A 22,439-nucleotide genomic window follows, 5' to 3' on the forward strand; every position below is an offset into this window, starting at 1 on the left:
TGATCTGTTCACCATCAACATTGCGTGCAGCAGCAACCACAGCCTCCCAGACACTGTTCAGAGAGGTGTACTGTTTTCCCTCCTTGTAAATCTCACATTTGATGATGGACCACAGGTTCTCAATGGGGTTCAGATCAGGTGAACAAGGAGGCCATGTCATTAGATTTTCTTCTTTTATACCCTTTCTTGCCAGCCACGCTGTGGAGTACTTGGACGCGTGTGATGGAGCATTGTCCTGCATGAAAATCATGTTTTTCTTGAAGGATGCAGACTTCTTCCTGTACCACTGCTTGAAGAAGGTGTCTTCCAGAAACTGGCAGTAGGACTGGGAGTTGAGCTTGACTCCATCCTCAACCCGAAAAGGCCCCACAAGCTCATCTTTGATGATACCAGCCCAAACCAGTACTCCACCTCCACCTTGCTGGCGTCTGAGTCGGACTGGAGCTCTCTGCCCTTTACCAATCCAGCCACGGGCCCATCCATCTGGCCCATCAAGACTCACTCTCATTTCATCAGTCCATAAAACCTTAGAAAAATCAGTCTTGAGATATTTCTTGGCCCAGTCTTGACGTTTCAGCTTGTGTGTCTTGTTCAGTGGTGGTCGTCTTTCAGCCTTTCTTACCTTGGCCATGTCTCTGAGTATTGCACACCTTGTGCTTTTGGGCACTCCAGTGATGTTGCAGCTCTGAAATATGGCCAAACTGGTGGCAAGTGGCATCTTGGCAGCTGCACACTTGACTTTTCTCAGTTCATGGGCAGTTATTTTGCGCCTTGGTTTTTTCACACGCTTCTTGCGACCCTGTTGACTATTTTGAATGAAACGCTTGATTGTTCGATGATCACGCTTCAGAAGCTTTGCAATTTTAAGAGTGCTGCATCCCTCTGCAAGATATCTCACTATTTTTGACTTTTCTGAGCCTGTCAAGTCCTTCTTTTGACCCATTTTGCCAAAGGAAAGTAAGTTGCCTAATAATTATGCACACCTGATATAGGGTGTTGATGTCATTAGACCACACCCCTTCTCATGACAGAGATGCACATCACCTAATATGCTTAATTGGTAGTAGGCTTTCGAGCCTATACAGCTTGGAGTAAGACAACATGCATAAAGAGGATGATGTGGTCAAAATACTCATTTGCCTAATAATTCTGCACGCAGTGTATATATATATATATATATATACACAGTACAGACCAAAAGTTTGGACACACCTTCTCATTCAAAGAGTTTTCTTTATTTTTATGACTATGAAGGCATCAAAACTATGAATTAACACATATGGAATTATATACATAACAAACAAGTGTGAAACAACTGAAAATATGTCATATTCTAGGTTCTTCAAAGTAGCCACTTTTGCTTCGATTACTGCTTTGCACACTCTTGGCATTCTCTTGATGAGCTTCAAGAGGTAGTCCCCTGAAATGGTTTTCACTTCACAGGTGTGCCCTGTCAGGTTTAATAAGTGGGATTTCTTGCCTTATGAATGGGGTTGGGACCATCAGTTGCGTTGAGGAGAAGTCAGGTGGATACACAGCTGATAGTCCTACTGAATAGACTGTTAGAATTGGTATTATGGCAAGAAAAAAGCAGCAAGTAAAGAAAAACGAGTGGCCATCATTACTTTAAGAAATGAAGGTCAGTCAGTCAGCCGAAAAATTGGGAAAACTTTGAAAGTAAGGGCTATTTGACCATAAAGGAGAGTGATGGGGTGCTGTGCCAGATGACCTGGCCTCCACAGTCACTGGACCTGAACCCAATCGAGATGGTTTGGGGTGAGCTGGACCACAGAGTGAAGGCAAAAGGGCCAACAAGTGCTAAGCATCTCTGGGAACTCCTTCAAGACTGTTGGAAGACCATTTCAGGGGACTACCTCTTGAAGCTCATCAAGAGAATGCCAAGAGTGTGCAAAGCAGTAATCAAAGCAAAAGGTGGCTACTTTGAAGAACCTAGAATATGACATATTTTCACTTTATATACAGTGTATATACAGTGCATATAAATAGTCTACACACCCCTGTTAAAATGTCAGGTTTCTGTGATGTAAAAAAAAATGAGACAAAGATAAATCATTTCATAACTTTTTCCACCTTTAATGTGACCTATAAACTGTACTAATCAATTGAAAATCAAACTGAAATATTTTAGGTGGAGGGAAGAAAACAAAAAAACTTAAATAATGTGGTTGCATAAGTGTGCACACCCTTTTATAACTGGGGATGTAGCTTTGTTCAGAATTAAGCAATCACATTCAAAATCATGTTAAATAGGAATCAGCTTACACCATCGGATCCTGTAAATTGGAGCCGTCATCAGCCGGGACAAGGGTCCTCTTAGACAATTTTCAGATTGCCAAATCAACTTTGGGCACAGTGCCCTACTGATCTAATTGGGATGACACAATCAGGAACATGGACTTGAAGCGCTTTAAGATGACCGATGCTTTCTCAGGATGCTTCCATTCTAGCATCATTAACCGAGACAGAGTCTCATCCACTTTGAAGGCCCTTGGCCCTCTAGAGGTGGACTCTGAAGCTTCCCCGGGATCAACATCCTGGTCCCCCAACCGGATGGATCTAAGTAACCTCTGGGTCTTCTCTACAGGAATGGAGTACCTTAGGGCCTCTTCTTCCTCCCCGCTAGACTCAGAGGAATGGACTTCGTCCACAGTATAGTAGGCTTCCTCCTGCATAGGAGTGGGTCTCAGAGGAGATCGGACACAGGATCTTCTGGACGACAAGGAATCCTTTAGGGTGTTCATTGAGGACTCCACAAAGTCCTTTACGCAGACTACTACGTCCTGTATGGACGGCAAGAGGGACACCTATTAAATTCATAGGAGTCTGCTAGTGCTTGGATGACGTCTTGCGCCCAGACCGATCCCCACCGGCAGAAGACATTATCTGCAGAAAATGAGTTCAAATGAATGAACAATGTCTATTTGTTAGATAAACAAAGCAGCAATCCTACCAATCAGAGAAAGTTGGTAACTAAAGTAATTTGCATAGTAACCAACCCAGGCTGCAAACCGCACAGAGGGTGTCGGCGCACTAGCTCCCGCAGGTGACAGAGGAAGCCAAACTCGACAGGAAGCTGAATACAGGAGCTCCATGCCTAGAACACAAGCTAGGATGCCTCCACCATCGCACAGCAGTACCAGCGATCAGATAGCAGTAAACCTGAAAGGTAGCAAACAAAAGGTTAGCGTGTAATCTAAGTGTACGGCAGCCAAATGGCTGCCTCAGTCTGTCCTGCAGTCCCAAAGGACAGAAAAAAAACTGTTGTATGGGGGATTTGGCCTCTTATAGTGAGGTAACCTCATTAAATATTCCGTCTGGGGCGGAAAAAACCCTACATGTACTGCTGGTTAGGACATAAGGGATATACACGTTTTTAGCCATAATATATTTACACATATTATATATTTAGAATATATTATATATTATAATATATGTAAATATATTATGGCTAAAACATCAGTAGCAGTTTCCTACTTATTATCAGAAGTATGATTTTATATATATATATATATTATTTTTTTTAGAATTTACATATCTATTTTTTACAATTACAAAAATATTAAATATATAAATCTAATTTAACCTCTATTTCTAAAAAAGTTTGTGACAGGATTTGAATTCACAACTTCTGCATTATAGCACAGAACTTTAACCACTACATTCCAGGAATTTTTATGGACTCCTGAGGAAGTTATCACACGCGAAACGTGCGTCGAGGAGCGCCACCACCAGGTTCTTCTTCCCTGCTCTATTGGTATGTCGCCATTTCTGTTATAGGAACTATATAGCTAATATACCTGTCTGGTTTTCTTGCTATGCTCCTCATGCACTGGTCACTTTCATGGCATACCTGTCATTGCATTTGCACTTTATATGTATATGATCCCCTTTACCCAACTTGGGATTTGTTATTATCATCTGCTGAGGTCATTATTGAATTGTGGCTTATTGTTATAGCTTCAGGGGATAACAACTAGGTGGTGTGCTACTGTGCTTTGTCCCCACTCATTCACAAGCATGCACTGTGAATTATCTATTTTTAATTTATATCAATAAACTTTATATATTTTATTATTCATAATTGGTGTTTTTTCGCACTCCTTTCTGTTGTTATTCATATCGTTTTCGGGAGTGTACCGTTTACCTAAGACCGTGGGAGATTTAACACATGAGACCACGATGCACATCACAAGTCAGAGGAGGCAAACCACCCTTTACGTAATGTCCCCAAAATTATATTCAACGTTCAATCCATTGGGCTTAATACACTGGGGTGTCCCCAAGACTCACACTGAGGGATTCCCTCACTGTACAGCGATCTTCTGCATAGAAATAGAGGCTAAATTAGATTTAAATACACTGGCTCGAGCATAGCGATGCTCAAGCTAAACTGGTGTTCAGCCACTGGTGTTCAGCAATTGCCATTCAGCAGTGCAGTGAGATATTTTATAGCCAGTTTGCCGTGTATTAATGGGGAAATAATAATATATTTGCCGTCCTGCGTTGCACTTATCTGTTAAAAATCCATTTGTGTAAAACTAGAAAAAAATTAGGGCCTAATTGCCCTTGTGCGGTCCAGTGCTGTAATCTAAAGCCCAGTTTGTTGTGTTTTACTGGCGAAATAAAAATATATTCGCTGTTCAGAGTTGCACTTATCTGTTGAAAAGCCCTTTGTGTAAAAATACAAAAAAATTTGAGCATAATTGACATTCAGCGGTGCAGTGAGATATTTTCCAGTCCAGTTTGCCGTGTATTACTGGCAAAATAAAAATATATTCACCGTTCATCGTTGCACTTATCTGTTGAAATGCTTTTTGTGTAAAAGTAGAAAAATATTGGTGCCTAATTGCCATTCTGCGGTGCAGTGATATATTCTAAAGCCCTGTTTGCTGTGTATTTGTGGTGAAATAAAAAATATTTGATCTAACATTTGGTTATTTGATCTAACAGTATGTCAGGCAGAGAAGTGCCAGGCCCTGCAGAGGGGAGTGGCAGAGGCCTAAATGTTTCTGGGGCAGGCAGAGGTCGCAGCAGAGTAAGTGGTTGTTGCAGCAGGGGTCACTTCGAGAGGCCTGAGATCCCAGTGTCAGCTAGCGGTCGTGTCCAGCAATCCAGTTATTAAATGGTTGACTCGATCTTCGACTTTGTCGCAAGTGACATTAGACAGCCCCAGCCAAGAGTCAGTGGGTTCATCAGACACAACCCTTAGTTGGCATGGGCCGGAGGCAGGCCCTGTGCTCTCACCTGTCCTCAACCTGCCTCTGTCCTTTTCTGTTCCCATACCACGAGAAGAATTATATGCTGTAGGCTCGGCTCCACTTTTCAGTGAGGAAGAGCTACTAGAGGACAGTCAGCAGCTATGGCCCAGCCAAGATGTGGAGGAGCTTCCTCCAGTAGGCGGGCAAGTAGTGATGAGGAGAGTGGAGTGGGAGCTGGTGTTGAGAGCTGCCAGGCTCTAAACCCAGAGACTGATTAGGAGGACATCAGTGACGTGCAGACAGTACTCGATGATGATGATGTAGCTGATCGCACTTGGCTGACGGGTGACGAAGGGACTTCATCATCATCGGGAGAAGAGGGTGGCAGCTTGCCCGTGAGCCAGAGGAAGAACCAACAAGTCACTAAGGTTGGCGGGAATCATCAGGGTGGCAGCAGTGGGAGGTCGGTAAACAAACGCGCCCGGGGTAGACCACCCACGTAGCGGTGCAGGGGCTCAAGGAGGCAGCGGTGGTAGCAGTCAGTCAGTGCGTAGTTTTGGGGGTAAAATCACCTACTCGGCGGTGTGGCAGTTTTTTTTTAAGCCACCGGAGGAGGAGAACGTTGCCTTATGTAGAATCTGTGGGCTGAGAGTGAGGCGTGACCAGGGTGGCAATGTTGGCACTCCGGCCCTGTGTCAACATATGCAGTGTCGCCATAAAGTGGCCTGGGATAACTGTGGCTCCAATGTGGTTGTCCAGCCTGCCGCAGCAACTGTTGCATCACCCACTGGCATGCACCCGGTTTCTGGCAGTCAGGGCTCCACCACCTCAGCCGAAGGAAGCTATCTGTCCTTCCCATCATCTGCTGGTCCTGATGCTTCTGCTCCTCCTCCTTCTACTCCTTGTCACACATTCCGTTAGCAATCAATCACTAAAGCGATTGCCAAGAGACAACAGATTTCATGCACTCATCCAACAGCGCAGAATCTGAATGTGCTCCCGTCCAAGTTTCTGGTGCTGCAGTCCCACCCTTTCCAAGTGGTGGACTCTGCACCTTTCAGAGAACTGATGGCTTGTGCCGAGCCGAGGTGGAGACTCCTAAGCCGTCATTTCTTTGCCAAAAAGGCAGTACCAGCCCTGCACACACATATAGAACAGGTGTCCTTGAGCCTGTCAGTGTCTGCCAAAATGCACGGCAGCACCAACGTGTGGAGCTGTAACTATGGTCAGGGACAGTACATGTCCTTTACGGCCCACTGGGTGAATGTGATTCCTGCACAGCCACACCAGCAACTTGGCCAGGTGATACCGCTTCCACCTCCACGTTGCCACGGCGTTAGTCCAGCGACAATGTCCGCCTCTGCCTCCTCATCCTCCTCCGTGTCCTCAGCCTCCACTGCAAGGACAATGCGCAGTGCCCCTCCAGCATACCACATGTACAGGGCACGTCAGTGTCACGCTGTTCTGCACCTCGTTTGCCTGGGCGAACGGAGTCACACAGGGAAAAAACTGCAACATGTCCTTCAGAAAGAAATCGAATCCTGGCTTTCTTCCCGACAACTGAAAATCTGAACCATGGTGACAGACAACGGGAAGAACATTGTGTCTGTGCTGTGTTAAGGAGGGCTGAGCCATGCGCCCTCCATGGCACACATGTTAAATCTGTCTGTCAAGCGTTTCCTGAAGTCTTCCACCCATCTTCAAGACATCCTAAAAATGTCCAGGAAACGTTGCATGCACTTCAGCCACTCGTACACCGAAATGCACCGAAATGATCCAAGCGGACAGGAGTACTCCCCTGTGTAACTTTGATCTTAGCCAGTGGCAGCTCATGTGTGACACCTGCCGTTTGATTAGGCCTTTTGAGGAAGCCACGTTATTTGTCAGTCACCAGGACTACTGGATGAATGATGTCATTCCACTGCTTTATGTCCTGGAACAGATGCTGCTAAATATGGCTGGTCAGGGTACTGTAGACGTGACACCTAGATCTCACGGCCACATGAGCCCTGTGGGGGCTGAACTGGAGGAGGAGGACATTGGAGCACAAGCAATGTGTAGAGAAATGGGTGTTTTTTCTACATAAGTGACAATAAAGGAGGAGCAGGAGAAGCAGGAACAGTCAGAGTAGCTACAGGGCGATGAGGAAGCTGACACAGGGGACCCAGACACACTGTGCAGTATGCAATGGAGATGGAGGCTGGAATTCCCTCCGAGTCACTTGTGCTAATGGCCCGCTGCATGCACACTTGCTTGGCTAGCGACAGCTGAATTTTTACCATTCGGCAGAGGGATAACTTCTGGATCTCCACTTTGTTGGACCCTTGCTACCGGTCCAAAATGGGGGCCTTTTTTACACCCGCTGAGAGGGAGGACAAACGGAACTACTATAGAGACTATTTCCTATGTAGTCAGTTGGCCGCTGCTTATCTGCACCATCGTCCATCCTCTCGTTAGTCTGACTGGGGGTCCCTCTACGCTCACGTTCCACTGCCATGGCTTCTGGGGAGTGGTGGGGTGGCAGGAGCAGTTCTAGCTTCATCAGTAGCAGCCTGAGTGTACAGTTGCTGATGAGCAGCTTCCTTCACCCGCATAGTGAAGAAACTACTCTCCAGCAGCTAAACGTAGAGCAGAACCTGAACCAGCAGGTGGTGGCATACTTGGTGTGCACCCTGCCAGCCATCATTGAAGATCTGCTGGACTACTCGGCAGTCAAACTGTATTTGTGGCGGCAACTGGCCGAGTTTGCCCTGAAAAAGCTGTCCTGCCCGGCCAGTAGTGTGGCATCAGAGCGGGTGTTTAGTGCGGCGGGGGCCATAGTTACCCCAAGAAGAACTTGCCTGTTCACCTAAAATATGGAGAGACTGACCTTTGTCAAGATGAATCAGGCGTGGATCAGCCAGGATTTCCACCCACCAATTCCTGATGCATAAGACTAGATCATTCACGGTGCCACACCAACACTTTGACAAAAGAGACTGGTGTCTTCTGGCTACCTGCCTCAGCTACTGCCACCCCACCTGATGCCACACATCTGATAAGTGTTCCTGCTTTCACCCACCATCTTTAGCGGGTACTGGTATTGTCCCCCACCTCCCCACCATGTCACCTTGCCACTCTGTGGTCTTCTGATGCTGTTGCCACCTCCACACTCTGTCATTGTGCCACTCTGCGGCCTCCTGATGCTGCCGCCCCCACAGACTCTGTAATTGGGCGACTCTGTGGTCTCTTCATGCTGCTTTCACCTCCACACTATGTCACCTTGCCACTCTGTGGTCTCCTGATGCTTCTGACACCTCTATACAGGGGCGGACACAGACAGCAGAGGACCCCTGTGCAAAGTATGTACCTGGCCCCCCCCCCAAAAAAAAAACCACCCATACAGATATAAATATATACGTGCAAAATAAAAAATAAAATATCTTGATAATATGGGTCAATATTTTTATATATTTTTTTCATACTAGGTCAAGCCTCTAACTTCTCCCAAGGCCAGCACATAGTAGTAACGCCCACACTATGCCTTCACAGCACTTATGCCCAGATATGTGCCCCCTTTCAAAGTAGTTATATCCAGATATGTGCCCCTCACAGTAGTTATGCCCAGATATGTGCCCCTTCACAGTAGCTATGCCAGATATATGCCCCTCACCGTAGTTATACCAGATATGTGCCCCTCACAGTAGTTATACCAGATATGTGCACCTTCACAGTAGCTATGCCAGATATGTGCCCCTCACAGTAGTTATGACAAGATATGTGCCCCTTCACAGTAGCTATGCCCAGATATGTGCCCCTCACAGTACTTATATCCAGATATCTGCCCCTTCACAGTAGTTATGCCCTGATATGTGCCCCTTCACAGTAGAGATGACCAGATATGTGCCCCTTCACAATACTTATATCTAGATATGTGCCCCCTAGGGGTGGAAACAGAAAGCAGAGGGCCTGCCCCCCCCCCCTTCCCCTAGACCCCCGCAACCACACATACAGAAATAAACATAGGCCATAGGCAAAGATTAATACATAGTGACATGTAACAGCAGAAGGCACACCAGATTGTCAGCTCCTCCCGATCCTTCAGGGGGAGGAAGGGGTGATCAAGGGCATCAAAGATGGTGGAGACCGTTCAGATCCTGTGGTCCATATTAATGTCCCCTTAATGCCCTCACACAGTAATTATTGCGCATTTGTGCCCGCACACAGAAGTAATATCCACATTGTGCCCTGTCACAGTAGTTATGCCAGATATGTGCCCCTCACAGTACTATGCCCTGATATGTGCCCCCTCACACAGACCCATTGAAATGCATGGGTCTGGATTCAGTCCGGATGATATGCATTTGCTGCACATATCGCATCCAGTAGGAAAATTCGCTATTGAAAGATGATTTAATTTGACATCACACATGGAGAGACACTGGTGCATGCCATTTGCCGACACCAGACAAAGCAACCATGCGACGCTCAGCAAGTATCGTACATGGACTCTACTGATTTGATAATTGTTGGGTGTCGGAAATGTTTTTGCTCTTTCTCCATGTCTGATCAGAAGAACCTGAGGGGGTCATTTATTATCCCGAAATACGCCTATATTTCAGGTGCAGTCGCCGCAATCTGCGACTTTGCCCCGCTCACATCATGTCTAAATGAGTAGACATGGAAGGGGAGGGGCCGACAGGCCCGTCTCATTCACCATTTTCTACGCCTGGTTTAGGGGTAGAAAATGATCTACATCTAGAACTTGAACATCTATAACATGTAGAACTTGCGGAGGATCCACCAAGGGTTATGGAGAGGCCAGCGCCTCTCCATAACTTCGGCGGAAGCACCACCAGATATAGGAGTTTTTAAGATCGGGGTCTAAAACGCTGGTCTTAATAAATGGCCCCCTGAGTGTCTGAGCAACACTTTTAACCAATTTACACGACACTAACCATATGCATTTTGTGATCTGCAAATTACGGATGACGTCCATGTGCCATCTACCTTTTTTTTTGCAGACCCATTAACTAGCCTGCATGTTTGGGACCAGTATAGGACATGTCACATTTTCTATCCTTTGGGGAACAGACATAAGGATGCAGAAAACAAATTATTTCTATGTGCTTTCCATATCCGTATGTCCGTTATGCACAAAACAGAAAATGTGACACGTCCTATACTTCTCTACAAAATGCGGACTGCAGACCCATTTAAGTCAATGGGTCTGCAAAAATATGCGGATCGCACATGGACCACATCCATATCTTGCCGATCCACGGACCGCAAAATACATGTGTGGGCCAGGGCCAGTCACAAGAGGGATAGAGGGGGACAAGGGTGATGGGTGGAGTAAAAAAAATAACATACCAAGTGTCAAGTTCAGTGTCTGGCAGGGACAGTGGGCACAGGGGTGACCTCCAGTCCTTACTTTCTCCTGAGTTGCTGGTTTGCTGCAGGCCTCACACAATAAGCACCAACTCTGAGGTGCTGAAAAGCTAGGAGAGGACCAGATGTGGGTGAAGCTACCGATGGGGGCTTCCACCATCACTAAATCACTAGATCACTGTCATCACTAGACGGGGCGGAGCTACCGCCATCACTAGATGAGGGCGGAGCTACCGCCATCACTAGACGGGGCGGAGCTACCGACACCGTAAAGTGGCTCAGCAGCACAGGCCTGCCACAGGAGGCAGGGCGATCACAGATACAGCTCAGGACGGGCTGCCCAGGCCCTGCTGCTCAGAGCTGTGGACGGCACAGCACGTCCTCAGACTCAAGACAGTGAGCCGCAGATTGCCAGGGGGGCCCTTCTACATGCTGGATGGAGTTATGAATGGTGAAGCTGGGAGCGGGCAGCTCTCTGCTTCACCATTAGAATATTCAGCTGTCTGTGCGTCCTGTGGAGGGCACCCTCCCATGCTGGGCCCCTGTGCAGCTGAACCGACTGCACAGGCGGTATGTCCGCCCCTGCCTCTATACTATATCACCTTGCCACTCTGTGATCTTCTGATGCTGCTGTCACCTCCACACTCTGTCTTTGTGCCACTCTGTTGCCTCCTGATGCTGCCACCACCAATAGACTCTGCCATTGGGCCACTTTGTGGTCTCCTCATGCTGCTTTTACCTCACCACTATATCATAGGGCCACTCTGTGGACTACTCATGCTGTTCCCAGTGTCCCTACTAAATGACAGGGCCACTATTTAGCCTTTTTGGCTTGGCTGACATCATTTATTTTACTCTTCCTCTGATCTGTCAGATGGAAGGCAAAATTAGCCGCAAAACGGTTCATGTCTGTGTAGCAGCTGTAAGGCCTGTATGGTCCCATCAGTATTGGCTGATTTGGTAGCCAAAAGCAGGAGTGGGTACAAAAAAACAGAAGACTGCAAATATTCCGTTCACGTGTCATCTCTGTTTTGGATCCACTCTTGTTTTTTTGCATTAGCAATACTGATGGTTTACTGACCAAATGCTGACCAAGTGAAGTTGGATGCTTCACAGACGGGATCCGTTTTTTGTGGATTATTTTCCCTTCTGATCAGAGAAAGGGCAAAATAATCAGTGATGTCAAAACATACTTACTGCTGACACCCTCTCCACTCTCTGGGGGGGCTCTACTTGTATAAGCGTTTAATAGAACAGGTTCTTTAGACATCTATATGGAATCAGCTGACGACAGTGTAAAAGGAGTGCGCCTCTTCTTGGTGCTAACATCGACCTGTAAGGCTCAGTTCACACTTGAGTTATTTGGTCAGTTTTGGCCCCGTGACTGCCCAAATAAGTGAAGTGTGCAGTGATTCTAAGGCCCCTTTCACACGGACGAGTTTTCCGCGCGGGTGCAATGCATGAGGTGAACGCATTGCACCTGCACTGAATCCGGAATCTATGGGGCTGTTCACATGAGCAGTGATTTTCGCGCATCACTTGTGTATTGCGTGAAAATCGCAGCATGCTGTATTTTGTGCGTTTTTCACACAACGCAGGCCCTATAGAAGTGAATGGGGCTGCGTGAAAATCGCAAGCATCCGCAAACAAGTGCGGATGCGGTGCGATTTTCACGCACGGTTGCTAGGAGACGATCGGTATGGAGACCCAATCATTATTATTTTCCTGGTGATGGATCATGTGATGGACCATGTGATGAGTGCAGTGATGTCACCACAGGTCCTTTTCCTCACAGATAAAGACAGAAGAGAAGCCGGACTGTGTCGAAGAAGTTGCTTAAGGTGAGTTAATTTTATTTTTATTTTTTTTAACCCCTCCAGCCCTATTGTACTATGCATTCTGTATTAAGAATGCTATTATTTTCCCCTATAACCATGTTATAAGGGAAAATAATACAATCTACACAACAACTAACCCAAACCCGAACTTCTGTGAAGAAGTTTCGGTTTGGGTACCAAACATGCCAATTTTTCTCAAATGCGTGCAAAACGCATTAAAATGTTTTGCACTCGCGTGGAAAAAACGCACATTTTCCCGCGACGCACCCGCATCTTATCCGTGCCAAAAACATGACGCCCGTGTGAAAGAGGCCTAGGAGCGACGCCTGTCATCTGCATGTCATATGGACTCACAGTATTATTTCACTACCACAGCAGACTTCCTATGCATGTTACTGCAAGCCACAGTTTTCTACACCACTATAAAGGCTCTCAGCAGCCTTTATTGCTGCAAATAAACTCATATCGAACCAAATGTTTCCACAAAAAATTGGCGAACCAACAAATCAAATTTTTTTAAAAATTGCTCATCTCTAGTTACCACAAAGCATGAGGAAATTCACATTTGGTATGAATTGAATAATTCCTGAAATTCGGACCGAATTCCACATCGTCAGCTTCTATTCGCTTATCTCTACTATCCACACTCTGATCTACAATATACAACCTCCTCCCTCTCCCTGTTATGATTTCTATGGTCTTATTCACGCGATAGTGAGATGTGTGCTGTCTGTGTTGTCCTCGGACAGCACACATAGCCATTGACTTTTATGTGCTTATTTACACATCAGTGACTGTGGGTCAGTGGAAAAAGCCACAGACATGCTCTACTTTGGTGTGCTGTGATGCGAAATGCATCTTTTGCAGTCTATGGATTCATGAAAAATATCACATAAACATTATATTCTACAATATTTATTGTTATATTAGTTTCTGTTAATAGCCCTAACTTATGCTCATAGATTGGGGAATATATCTGTGTATGGCTCTTTGTATTATGCTCCTCTAGTGCCTTAAGAGTAAAGTTGAATTTTAGACATTCATAAATATTTAGCTTTCATTTCTGTGATTCTTGGATTCCCTCAATATTTTCTTCCGGCTCAGCTCCATTATTCAAATACTACAGCAATGGGAATGACTGACACATATATGGAGTCTCATACATCCGTGAGATACAGGAGTAACAAATAATACAAATTGACATTCTGTCAGAAATATAATCAGCTCAATCTGCCAAATAAACACAAAGAAGGGAGCTCTGTGTATTGTAGATTGGAGACTACATTGATGAGAAAAAACTGAACTGAAATGTAGAAGGATAGAGAGGTGCATTTTGGAGGTGTTATTAAAACAATAAAGAAGGAGGCAACAAAAGCTTTTTCAGGCATGCACACCTGGTGTCAAAATGAAAATGTATTGCAATTTAGGCTTTTAAAGCGTAAGGTTTTAATATTCTAAAAATAAACATGTAGAAATGCCATATTTTAGGCACAGTTGCACTCAGCAACAATAACTATAATTTTCATAGTGAGGAAAATTACATATTATTCTCAGTAGATACTCAAAAGTTAAATTATGTGCAGCCAGTAGATATTTTATGTATGTTAATACATTTTTATGGGAATAAAATGTAATTTCCATAAAAGTGTACAAACTGCTTTAATCCTATGTATGCCATGCATCACTTCTTTTATTCCTGACAAATTTAGCATAGTACCAAAATTTATTTTAATAATGAACTTACCAAAATGCTGCCTTTAAAGGGGTTATTATTAAAAAATATGCAATAGGACCTGGGAAGAGAACTATACTTACCAGATCAATGCTGCTTTTTTCAGCTCCATAGCTCCTGGGCTGTCTTTAATGGACATCAGATACCGGTCTGTCAACTTACCATTTAGGGACACAATACCACTGAGGCCAGTCATTGGCTGCAGCAGAGCATTTGACCCCATCTATTTAAGAAATTTACGTGTCTAGTAAAAACAGCCACATAGCCTGAAAAAAGTGGTGGGGAGTCAGTGGGTTTAATTCTTTTCACAGATCCCGCTAGGGAGTGGTGTTTTTTTTTTCTAAATGATCCTTTAAGTTTATACCTCAAGTATGATCATCATCTAGCTTCGAAATCGGTGTCTATTTGGAAAAAAAAAACAACAAATGTTCAAATAACAATAGTCTACTTGTAAGGTACCTACCGTTCAATTGGCGATGCTCTTGCAGTCCCTATTGGCCTTTGTTTACCAGCTGTCCACAGTGATGTGCCATAATGATGGATAATTGCTGCAGCAAACATTGTGTGGTGTTGCCATTAATATTACATGTCAAGGCTGAACCCAATAACTTACTGCTGTGGTCATATACCAGTACACCACATCAAAGCTGGTAGCTGTATGTAAACAAAACCTTCAGGGGACCAGAAGCACATCTGAGCATAAGTAGTAGGGGGTTAAATGGTGAGTGCTGATTTTGAATTTTTTTATTTTTTTTGTAATGCTCAGGAAACACCTTCAAGTCAAAAATAATTTGCCGGTTAATTTTATAAAATGCATCACTTACAGAGGTGTTGGAGCTTTATTTTCTGTTTCAAAGTTATGAATAGTCAACTCTTCTTCAAACATCTATTAGACTAAATGATTAAAGCACTAGTATTCTACCATTGTACTTTGTTTCAATATATCTCAGTTGCATGCATACATGTTGAACCCTTTCATTATAGGCAGCTGTTATGTCACTCAAGTTTCTTCAACCATCCAGAGATTGCTCTACTGTATAGACAGACTGTCAGTCTCCCTTGTGTTTAGGACCTCCTGTGGACTACATGATTATATCAGCCTCTACCATTCCTTGCAACTCTCAAAGTCCTCTCCTGGGGACCAAGCACCTCACTACTTCTTCATCTATATGTCGCTCCATGCCTAGAATGCTGCTAAAAAAATCATTTTGCTCAATTTAAGAGACCAGGAGTGCAGTGATAAAATTGTTGAGTCAACTTATTACCTGACAGTCATATATAGTATAGACTAAGACAGACATATTCTATACTATATGTGTGCACTGTGTGTACACACAGGCCTTCTATACTCTCACTATGTGAGAGTAGAGATAGCCTCGCGGTTTGCCCGGCGGTCGTTATGCGGTGAACATTGTTTGTTCGCCATTCACCGAACATGCAAACATATGGCGATGTCCGCCGGCGCCATATTCTTTTGCATTGCGCTGAACTTTGACCCGTGACACAGGACAGCCAATTGAGACGTTTTAGCACATGGACAAACCACCTACCCTATAAATAAACCTGATCTGAAAAATATTTTACATTCTATTTTTTGCCAGTGTAGGGAGAGGTTGCTGTGTGAAGCAGGGGCAGAATGTTAGGGACTCCAAACGTGAGCTAATAGGGTCACAAAAGTCCTTTTAAGGACTGGAATAGGTGTGCTATTGATAGGTGTGACATACTGAGGGGTGTGGTATACTTATAATATACTTTCTAACATAGAAAGTATATTATAGTGCATTTGTATTGTGCAGCAGTTGTGTGCGGTTTTGCTGCGATACTGCAGCTATGCAGAGGGACAAAAGCCATTGGAACAACTAATTGCAACTGGTGTGATATACCAGTTGCCCCCCCAAAAAACTGATTGAGGCAGGGGTGTGATATACCTATAATATAATTTCTATATAGTGCATTTGTATAGTGCAGCAGTTGAGTGCGGTTCTGCTAAGAAACCGCAGCTATACAAAGGGACGAAAGCTATTGGAACAACTAATTGCAACCGGTGTAATATACCAGTTGCCCCCCCAAAAAACAGATTTAGACAGGGGTGTGATATACCCATAATATAATTTCTATATAGTGCATTTGCATTGTGCAGCAGTCGCGTGCGGTTTTTCTGAGATACCGCAGGTATACAGTGGGGCAAACGCTATTGGAACAACTAATTGCAACTGGTGTAATATACCAGTTGCCTCCCCAAAAAAAACGGATTGAGTAAGGGGTGTGATATACCTATAATATACTTTCTATATAGTGTATTTGTATTGTGCAGCAGTTGTGTGCGGTTCTGCTGAGATATCGCAGTAATATAGAGAAAAAAAAAACGCTATTGGAACAACTAATTGCAACTGGTGTAATATACCAGTTGCCTCCCCAAAAAAAACGGATTGAGTAAGGGGTGTGATATACCTATAATATACTTTCTATATAGTGTATTTGTATTGTGCAGCAGTTGTGTGCGGTTCTGCTGAGATATCGCAGTAATATAGAGAAAAAAAAAAACGCTATTGGAACAACTAATTGCAACTGGTGTGATATACCAGTTGCCCCCAAAAAAACTGATTGAGGCAGGGGTGTGATATACCTATAATATACTTTCTATATAATGTATTTGTATTGTGCAGAAGTTGTGTGCGGTTCTGCTGAGATATCGCAGTAATACAGAGAAAAAAAAAACGCTATTGGAACAACTAATTGCAACTGGTGTGATATACCAGTTGCCCCCCCAAAAAACTGATTGAGGCAGGGGTGTTATATGCCTATAATATACTTTCTATATAATGCATTTGTACTGTGCAGCAGTTGTATGCGGTTTTGCTGCGATACCATAGCTATACAGAGGGACAAACTCTATTGGAACAACTAATTGCAACTGGTGTGATATACCAGTTGCCCCCCCAAAAAACGGACTGAGGCAGGGGTGTGATATACCTATAATATACTTTCTATGTAGTGTATTTGTATTGTGTAGCAGTTTTGTGCGGTTCTGCAGAGATACCGCAGCTATACAGAGGAACAAACGCTATTGGAACAAGTAATTGCAACTGATGTGATATACCAGTTGCCCTTCAAAAAAACTGATTGAGGAAGGGGTGTGATATACCTATAATATTCTTTCTATATAGTGCATTTGTATTGTGCAGCAGTTGTGTGCGGTTCTGCTGCGATACCGCAGCTATACAGAGGGACAAACGCTATTGGAACAACTAATTGCAACTGGTGTAATATACCTGTTGCCCCAAATAAAACTGATTAAAGGGTTTGATATACCTGTTTCCAGCAAATAATCATTAAGGGGTTCTATATACCTGCTTCCATAAATGCTGCTCTTCTATAGGGACTTTGTCACATGGTCATTTTGAAAATGACAGCAGAGGGAGAGGCAGGCCATTCCGCAGGGGTGGTAGGGGTCTGGCAGGTGCACCAGGCCGGAGACTAAGTGGGAGGTTGAAAAAGGTGTGTGCAATTTTGTCAAAGGACGCACCAGAGTTGGTTGAGTGGCTGACTCAGCCCTCCGCGTTTGCATCCTCATCATCCTCTGTATCAGCACCCTTTGCACTCTCTGCTGTGTGCACCCCCAAAGACACCACCACCACCATAGCTGCTCCACTCGAGTCAGAGGAATTATTTTCCCATCCATTCCCAGACCTTACCAATGCGCATCCATTCTTGGCATTGGATGAGGAAGAGGAGGTAGCAACAGCGGCCACCCAGCGGTCTGATGACAGTACCCAGATCAGTCCAAGGAGGGTGGTCCCCACTGTTGCTGCCTACTCCAAGATCTCTAATGTCAGTGGTGGTGAAGGTGACGATAATAAGGTGTCGATGGTTGTCACGGGTGCCCACAAGAGAAGAATAGGAGGGGAGTTCTGAGGGAGAGACGGAGCAGCAGATAGGGAGAAGAAGGAGGAGAAGCAGGCAGAACTTACAGTGCACAGGAGGCAAAAATCAGACTGCAATTGTATCTGGAGCAAGCCAACCACAATGCATGGCATATCTGGCGCTCCCAGGATGCCGTAACATGGCTCCACAGTGTGGGCTTTTTTTTAACGTGTCCGCTGCTGACAATAGTGTTGCCATCTTCAGCCTGTGCTGTCAACGCATTAGTCATTGTAAGCCCAACACTTACCTAGGGACGACCGCCTTAAGAAGGTCATTGAGCTCAGTGGGAGAAACACTGTTAGAACCAACAAAGCCACACTCCCGGCGCTCCACATCTTGCCTCTTCTTCTTCTCCTCTCTCCTCCCATTTGTCCTCCACTCCACCTTCCACCATGCTGTCTTCACATTCATCTGGCAAAAGGCAGGCTTCCGTGGCCCAAATGTTCAAACGTAAAAAGTTGATGACGCCGGATAAACATCTTGCTTAACGGCTGAATGCCTGCTTGTCGGAACTACTAGCCCGCCAACTACTGCCATATAAACTGGTGGACTCGGAGGCCTTTAGAAAATTTGTGGCCATTGGCACATCGTAATAGAAGGTCCCCGGAAGGAAATATTTCTCCCAGAAGGGCATCCCAGAGCTTTATGGCCATGTTCAGCGGCAAGTGAATGTATCTTTGGCACACAGTGTCGGTGCCAAGATACATCTGACCACAGACACGTGGTCTAACAAACACGGGCAGGGAAGGTACCGTACATAACTTTTACTTTCCACTGGGTGAACCTTCTGACAGCTGTCAAGCATGCAACCCATAGCAAAGCCGCTTAATTTGACAGTTGGTAAAGTGGTGTGCGACAAAGGTGCCATGGCACATATCCTGAACTTAGTTGTGCAGCGATTCGTTGCCAAATACCCCGGGATCCAGAAATTTTGCGGCAGTCCTGGAAAATCTCTGGCTATTTTATAAGATCTTACACGGCCATGGATCGCCTTGCTGACGTTCAGTGGTAACACGACTTGCCCATCAGACGTCTGATTTGTGACTGCCCGACGCGCTGGATCTCCACCTTGTATATGCTTGATAGTCTGCTCCAGCAGAAACGTGCGGTTAACAATTACCTATACGAACCCTGCTGCAGGACAGGTTTTGGGGAGCTTGTTTTTTTTTTTTCACCGCGCCAGTGGCTGCTCATGCTCAACGCATGCAGACTTCTGCGGCAATTTGATGAGATCACCAAACTGGTCAGTCGCAGCCAGGGCACCATCAGTCACATTGAACCTTACGCCTTCTTTCTGGAGCATGCATTGCATCATGTCATTGATCAAGCCATAGAGGATCAGAAGCAGGAAGATGAGGAAGTCGCAATGCTGAATGAATTCCCAGGGGGGGGCTACTCCATCTGATACAAGTAAGCAGGAGTCTGAAGAGGAGTCAGAGGAAGATGGTGTCTGGGGGGAGGAGGAGGTGGAGGAGCAAGAAGAGCAGGCTTTAAACTTTTCTGGGATCCCTGGTGTTTTCCATGGATGGGGGAGGAGACAGAGGATGACATTCTCCTGGGCGATGAGCAGAGTCCAGGGCCCTCCACCGCTTCCAATTTAGTGAAAATGGGGGCTTTAATGCTCCAATGTTTGAAGAGGGACCCCCGTATAAACTGCATAAAGAGCAAGGACCAGTATTGAGTGGTAACGCACTTAGACCCCAGGAACAAACACAAAATGGCAGACATGTTACCAGCATCAAAGAGGGCTGTCAGAATGCAGCATTTCCAGGCCTTGCTTCGAGAGATGCTGCATTCTGCTGTTGCAGGTGCTGGCAGAGAAATTTCAACCCACAGAGAAACAGTTGTGGGTACCAACCCTACCTCACATACAAGAAGAGGGCGGTTTGAAGATATGTTGGTCACTTCGGATATGAGATCATTCTTGCAGCCAACCCATCGACAGCCGCCCTCTGGATCCAGCCTCAGGGAACGCCTAAACTAACAGGTGTCCGACTACATCAGGTTATCGGCCGATGTGGATGCTCTGAGATGCGAGGAACCCCTTGACTACTGGGTGTGCAGGCTTGACCTATGGCCAAACCTGGCACAATTTGCCATGGAACTCTTGGCTTGCCCCTTGTCCAGTGTCCTGTCTGAAAGGACGTTCAGCGCAGCAGGGGGGATCATGACCGATAAGCGCACTCGCCTAGCTCACGACAGTGTGGACTACCTCACATTTCTGATCCAAATGAGGCATGGATCATGGAGGAATTCAACACCTGTGACGACCACGTTTAATTGAATTTTACCTATTACCATTGTTTTTTTTTTTCAAGAGGGGGGATTTCGTTAGCCATGTTTTTAATACAATTTAATTTTTTTAGTTCTTTTGAACATATGTATTTGACATGTATTTGTACTGGACTGCAGTAAAATTGATATCCAATGAACATCTAATATACTTCCAGCCACATAATCACTTGACGTTTTCTGTCCGGTGAATGCCTAATGTTTGGGGCCTGTAATCTAACTGGCCAACAGTAAAATTGTTACACGGTGACCGCCTAATGTACCTCCAGCCACATAATGACTTGATCTTTTCTGTACTTGAATGCATCATTTTTAGGGGCTTTAATGTAACTGGCCAACAGTAAAATTGTTATACGGTGACCGCCTAATGTACCTCCAGCCACATATAAATTGTTCTTTTCTGTACGGTGAATGAATAATTTTTGGGGCCTGTAGTCCACTGGCCTGCATTAAAATTGTTATCCAATGACCGTCTATTACACCTCCAGCCACATAATCACTAGATGTTTTCTGTACGGTGAATGCCCAATGTTTGGTGCCTATACTCCAATGGCCTACAGTAAAATTTATATTTAATGACCGTCTAATATACCTCCAGTCACATAATCACTTGTTCTTTTCTGTACGATGAATGCCTAATGTTTGGGGCCTGTACTCCACTGGCCTGCAGTAAAATTGTTAACCACTGACCATCTAATATACCTTTAGCCACATAATCACTTGATGTTTTGTGTCCGGTGAATGCCTAATGTTTGGGGCCCGTACTCCATTGATCCCCCTCTGGTATATCACTGTCCATGTTGTGGGACAATTTGTGCACTTGTAGTAAGTATTTGGTGGCTGAAAATATGACCTGAAGGTTTTTCAGTTTCACCTGCCATTAAAGTGAATGGGGCCTGCCGCAAACTTTCGGTTCGCAAACATTTGATCGCGTGTGCATGATCGCGTTCGTGAATCGTGTCGGCCGATGTTCATCCATCACTAGTGGAGAGTGTATTTTTAAGGGTTACTGCCTCTCATTGCTCACCCCTACATTTTGCTTGTAAGTGATGACAGGAAGAAACCTGTCATAAATCGGAGGCAATGGAGAGAAAGGTAAAGCTGTATGACATTGGTATAGACTGAGACTTTTCTGAATGAGTCACCGGGCTGAAGCAGGTATACATAAAAGCGTCTACATTGCTGTTAAATGATAGTCTTTGCTACTCTATAGTGGATATAAAAAGTCTACACACCCCTGTTAAAATGTCAAGTTTCTGTGATGTAAAAAAAATGAGACAAAGATAAATCATTTCAGAACTTTTTCCACCTTTAATGTGACCTATACTGTACAAATCAATTGAAAAACAAACTGAAATCTTTTAGGTAAAGGGAAGAAAAAATATAAAAATAAAATAATATGGTTGCATAAGTGTGCACACCCTTAAACTAATACTTTGTTGAAGCACCTTTTGATTTTATTACAGCATTGCCCACTCTTCTTTGAAAAAACACTCCAATTCTGTCAGATTGCGAGGGCATCTCCTGTGCACATCCCTCTTCAGATCACCCCGCAGATTTTCAATCGGATTCAGGTTTGGGCTCTGGCTGGGCCATTCCAAAACTTTAATCTTCTTCTGGTGAAGCCATTTCTTTGTTGATTTGGATGTATGCTTTGGGTCGTTGTCATGCTGAAAGATGAAGTTTCTCTTGATGTTCAGCTTTCTAGAAGAAGCCTAAAGATTTTGTGCCAATATTGACTGGTATTTGGAACTGTTCATAATTCCCTCTAACTTAACTAAGGCCCCAGCTCGAGCTGAAGAAAAACAGCCCCAAAGCATGATGCTGCCACCACCATGCTTCACTGTGGGTATGGTGTTCTTTTGGTGATGTGCAATGTACCACACAGCCAGTACTTGCCAGATATTCCTGCAGCTACTTTATTGTTGTTGTAGGCATCTTGGTAGCCTCCCAAACCAGTTTTCTTCTCATCTTTTCATCAATTTTGGAGGGAGGTCCAGTTCTTGGTAATGTCACTGTTGTGCCATATTTTCTCCACTTGATAATGACTGTCTTCACTGTGTT

The 22,439-nt window shown here is 44.7% G+C and overlaps 1 protein-coding gene across 1 annotated transcript in view; it reads left to right on the plus strand.

Moving 5' to 3' along the window:
* The window catches only part of TRHDE (thyrotropin releasing hormone degrading enzyme), a 1,599,235-nt gene that overhangs the window by 516,947 nt on the left and 1,059,849 nt on the right, over nt 1–22,439 (plus strand). The gene's annotated exons all lie outside the window — the stretch shown is intronic.

This window comes from Bufo bufo, chromosome 1, assembly GCF_905171765.1.
Source record: "Bufo bufo chromosome 1, aBufBuf1.1, whole genome shotgun sequence".
Lineage (NCBI taxonomy): Eukaryota > Metazoa > Chordata > Amphibia > Anura > Bufonidae > Bufo > Bufo bufo.